The sequence below is a fragment of the Pseudophryne corroboree genome, chromosome 1 (assembly GCF_028390025.1).
Source record: "Pseudophryne corroboree isolate aPseCor3 chromosome 1, aPseCor3.hap2, whole genome shotgun sequence".
Lineage (NCBI taxonomy): Eukaryota > Metazoa > Chordata > Amphibia > Anura > Myobatrachidae > Pseudophryne > Pseudophryne corroboree.
Genome location: NC_086444.1, coordinates 259,140,668 through 259,146,307, shown reverse-complemented (window position 1 = coordinate 259,146,307; position 5,640 = coordinate 259,140,668). Strand labels below are relative to the sequence as shown.

The 5,640-nt window shown below is 39.1% G+C and overlaps 1 pseudogene; it reads left to right on the top strand.

Moving 5' to 3' along the window:
* Positions 1 to 573: 573 nt before the first annotated feature.
* LOC134950178 (5S ribosomal RNA) lies at positions 574 to 693 on the top strand (annotated as a pseudogene).
* Positions 694 to 5,640: the final 4,947 nt, after the last annotated feature.

Here is a 5,640-nt window from a genome sequence, read left to right as displayed (position 1 = left end):
ATCAAGAAATGCCTGACGTCTACAGATGCCACGAGAGACTTCACCAATTTACCTGTTGCAAGACATTACAAAGAGGCACAACATATGGTCAACCAACTTAAATGTTGCATCATAGACCAGATACCACCGTTACAATGGGGAGGTGATCGTGTTAGACTGTTGCTACAAAGAGAACTCCAGTGGATTCATAGATTACACACACTGACTCCCAATGGCCTTAACGAAGATTTTCGTTTGGGATGTTTCCTGTGAAGCTATTTAGCTATTTTTTTTGTTTCATTTCTTTAGACACCGCCGTGTGTCCAGTATAATTGGTTTTACCTGCCGGTTTCTTCTTTTTGGTTAGCCCTTAGACACCGCCGTGTGTCAGTTCTTGTGCATTATTCAGGTTGCAATGTTGTGTTATGATTCTTTGATGTGGTTGAACCTATGGTGACTACATGGGCTGTGGTAGCGACTTTTCTTTCATCTTTTGATATCTTTTACTGCCACGTCTTATTCTTTGCTATCATTATTAGCATGGCCCAACAACGGATAGTACCTTTCTGGCATAGGAAGTGGCATTAAAGTGATCTCTACAGCCATACCACACTGGATGATGTCCAATTCCGTCCGATCTTGGAAACTAAGCAGTGTTGGGCACAGTCAGTACCAGTTTTGGGGACAGCCTGGGAATACTGGGTGCTGTACTTTTATTACTTAGCCATATGCGGCTTCAGGTTACCTGACGGGCGCTCATTAGTCACTCGCATATATACGACTGATTACTTCCCTTTCCTGTAAGAACTGACCTCATAGATACCTGATCTCACCACAATTGATTTGCCTGCCATCTGTTTGCACCTGGGCTCCAACAGTCTTTTCCATTTTTTTCTTTTTCTCTTTCTCTTTTTACAAGAATTTTTGGCCACCATTCTTCCTTTTGTCACCTGACACTTACTATGGTGTGTAGTCCATAGTCACGGTTGCAACATCCTGGTCCATCTATGATTTGGGTTGATTTTCAGTCCAGTTTTTGATACACCACTGTGTGGTTAGGTCTTTCTGCAGTTTTGATGTATTGCTGGGTATTCCACTTCTGCCCTTTGACACCGCCGTGTGTCATTTATTATCATTTGGGTCACTATCTGTTGATAGTACTTTAATATGTGGAGCATCATTGGGTTAACTTTGACAATTGTTTCAGTTATTCATTCAGCCCATTTCTGGCTATGGCTTTGAGCCACTCGATGGGTGCAACTTTATTGAGGTTTTATATTACTCTGTTTTACTCCTCATACAGCATTGTTTATAACAACAGTTTGATGTGACACCAGTTCATGACTGGGCTCTAGCGGTACATACATCTACATCACTTTATATTTATTATTTTTATGTTTTCTATTTTTTCTATTTTGCTGTTAGATCTTTTATTGCTTTGTTGTATATTACTGTGCATTGTTTAACTTTCCTTCCCCCGTCCTCACCCCCTGTGTAAGCTCAGATATGGCTGCGCTGGGATTTCTCCCCTTCGCACACAACGCACCTGAGCCATTGCTAGGCAAGGTGCCGGCTTTGTTTACATTGGCGATGACGCAACGGAGCAAGAGAGATGGGAGAGCAGCATACAGGACTCATCCTGCCTCCTCCTCCTCCCATTGGGTGATGCTTACTTTGATTTTGGCTCCAACACATGTTTATATTCTAGCAATACACACAGCTCTTGTAGCCCCTGAGGAAGACCTATATCGGTTGAAACAGCTGTCGGGCTGTACCTGTTGCCTTGATATGGAATAAATCCTCTTTTGATTCTTCATCTAAACCATGAGTGCTGGCTTGTTTTGCTTTCTCCTATGAGCTGGGAGAGTGAGTGCTTCTATATATATATAAATATTCAATGTATACTGTGTATATATATGTATATTTGGGCATAACCAAGGGTTAATAGTATATTGTATATGTACCCTCATTTGGGCATAGAATTCACTGATTGGGATGTTGTAGCTGTTGTATATATTTGGTTATATGTTTTATTGATTAGATGTATATTTGCTGTACCTATGTATCATCTTTTGCCCGGCCTCAGTGTGATGGGCTATTTGTCACGGGTTGCCAGTGACAACTAGCCTGACTGGGTATTGACACCGCCTCTCGGATGTCATTTGACGCGCCGATGGGACGGTCTCATCCAGGTAAGGACCTGGTGGGCTTTGCCCTGCCGGGGGGGGGTGGAGGTGTGACGCGGCCCTGCATCTTGTATGCAGGGAAATGTGGGCACGCCAGTCCTCTGACGTCGTTACCAGAGCGCGGCTCATGGCGGCGCTTCCGGATGACGTCGGACTGTTCCACACGTGTGGCCGGCGGCAGCAGATGAACATCAGGTAATTATACACTGGGTTTAAATAGGCTGCGTTTGCATTGCAGCGTTTGGGCACTTGGCACTTTACTCTGTTGCACTGCAGGACGAGCAGTGCTTTGACAAATATGCTGAACTTATTATTCCCCTGATGAAGGCATACGAAACGGCTGTTGGGATGTTGAGTATATCACTGCATATGTTACTTTGCTGCTAAACTACCTGTGCTGCATGTTTGCATTGAAACTTTTGCACTTTATTAAAACACAAAAAGATATTCATTTGTTTGAACAGTGTGCTGGTCTATCCTGAGTTTGGTTCCTGTTGGGTTCCCTAGTGTATGGACAGTGCTATGTATATATATGTATATATATACATAACTTATTCAATAAATACATGTATCTTTTATATTCATGGTTGTTGTGGCACTACTTTTAATTACTGTATACCATAACCATGTAATTCAGACAACTTTTTTAACATTATTTCTTTATCTATTACCAATTATTTATATAGTGCACACATGTTCTGCTGCGCTTTTACAGAGAATATTCAGCCACTCACATCAGTCCTTGCCCCAGTGGAGCTTACAATCTATATAACATTCATATTCTGATATTCTGTACAGAGCTGCTGAAGATGTTGATGATTTATAATACAATAATGATGATGATGATGATGATGATGATAATAATAATATTGCCTATATGCACCATATATATTTGTGATAGTATCTTATACAGAAATTAATTAATGAAGATATCCGTTAAGTACTGTTGATGACATCAAATGAATTAAGGATTTTAGTTGACATAAAATTATGAAAATAAAGTATCTAGCTTGCTTTTTGTTTCTGCTATATATTCCAGGATATGATCTTATTTTCCCATTAAAGAATTTTTTTTTTCATTAGTTACTTTATATCTTACAGGAGTCAGGGAGAGCAATCTGCCACATGACTTTTAGACCTCCTTTTATATTCATGTCTCTTAGTTCACTTATCATCTTTCCAATCTGTCTCTTGCATCTGTCACTGTGTTCTGTCACAACAACTTTCCTATAACTTGTGTTTCAGGTGTCATCCTATGCAACATTGCAGGTTTTTGGACAAATTACTGAAAATGAATTGTGTTTTTATTTGTCTTTTTTACGGTATTTCATAAGAAAAATATAATTTAACCATGAAAACTACTAGAATGATATGCTATATATATATATATATATATATTTATTTGGGTGTATATATATATATATATAAATATGTATGTAGATAGATAGATAGATAGATAGATAGATAGATAGATAGATAGATAGATTGCAAGAGCCCGGCACTCCTGTGAACCACTAAAATAATTGCTGTGGTGCCCTCCTGGTGACTCGAAGTCACTAAATAGTTTGTGCATAAAAGACGGGACTCAAAAAGTGCTGGTAGCTAGGTCATTTATTGGACCAGGATGGAAATCCTGGTCCAATAAATGACCTAGCTACCAGCACTTTTTTAGTCTGTTTGAGTGCCGCCTTTTATGCACGTACTATATATATATATATATATATATATATATATACATCTATCTATATTTTATACATATATATATATATATATATATATTTATTTATTTATTTATTTATTTATTTATTTGTACAGCTTCAAATGACCATGATGACATGGTTCTTCTAAAGAGAATATGTGAAGGAAGCTCTGTTAATAGAGGGGGACAAAGCATTGGTCACTCCTCAATTGGATCATTTGCCACAATCAACTAACTAAAAAGAGGGGTTTGGAAAATAAAATCAACAAACCACTTTTCCACAGCAAGCCATAATTTAACAAGGAATGTAAAGAGATATTGGCCTCTTATCAGCACAGATACTGAGCTCCAGCTTTAAATAATATTGATATTTAACCTTGCTATAAATGAGATCGGAACATTAGAGACTGGGTGGTCCACACAAACATCTCTAAATTATCAATGTCGGAAATGCAGTTACTTGTAAACTGGAGACGTCTTTCATCATCCACATACAGGCAAGAAAATAAAAATCAAATTTGCACCAATCAATTTGTAATATATTTCTTCAGATGTCTATGTGGGTTGTACTATGTTAGAAAAATGACAAAAAAATGTAAAGAATGTATGGCCATTCATAGAAGCGATATCCGTAAAGCCCTAGAAAGAGATTCCTTTTGAACAACCAGAAGCTAGACATTTCAAGGAATGTAAACATAGTATGGCTTCTCTCCAATTTAAGATGATAGATCATGTGCCTGAGGACCCCATAGGAAGTGATAAAGGAAAAAAGTTGTTATAGAAGGAGACGAGATGGATTCATGATTTAAATACTATCAAACCCCATAGGTTTAATAATAATCTGTCCTTTGCATGTTTTTTATAAATATTTTTTTCCTAATATTCTTATCTATAAATGCTAATTTCATAGCTATCTATGTTCTAATATATAATCACTAGGTTTAGTTACTGTGAATCATAATACTGCTTATTCAAAATAAATCTATTAGTAGTCTTTGCTGAATATCAGCAAGTATTCTCTAGCTGTTATGCTCATTATTTTCGTGTTTATAGGAAATGCCATGGTGATGGGAGACATGGCAGACGTTGTGTGCTCCAGGAAAACCTGGCTGAGACCACACCCCCACCCGGAAAGGTAGGAGTGAGTGAAGTCAGAGTGACACTGGACCAGACAGGGAGTGAGCGCGCACTGGGTGTTGAACTATTTGTTATATAAGGTAAGATGAGATTGTTTTATTTGTTCCTGATGAAAATGTTTTGAGTGCCAAGCATTGGAATATATATATATATATATATATATATATAAAGCGGTAGGCAACGAAGTAAACGAAGCAGACAGCGGCACTCAGGGTCTTAAGCAAAAGTTCAAGTGTATTTAAAATCACTCCATAAGCTCCAACGTTTCGGGACACGCAAGTCCCGTTGTCAAGGTGAGTAACAAGAGAGAAAAGAAAGTAACATACCTTTATACCAAGAGGAGAGGGAAGAGCCCCAGGTGCTGGTGCGATCGGCGCCGCCCGGCGAGTTCCGGCGTCTGCCGCTGACGTCATCAAGCGGCGTCCGCCGGAGCCATGAAGACCCGGCGACGCTGGCGTTCCAGATGACGCGTCATAGTAAACAAAGGGAAGAATGCAGTGCTGACAGCTGGCTCAGTGGTGCAGCCGTGACAGTCACGCCCCGGTTGGGCGGACTGGTGCACAATGTATAAAAAGGAATGTGAACCGGAATAGTGTAGTGTGCTAAGTGACATACAAACGTGGAAAAGATGGAAAAAGT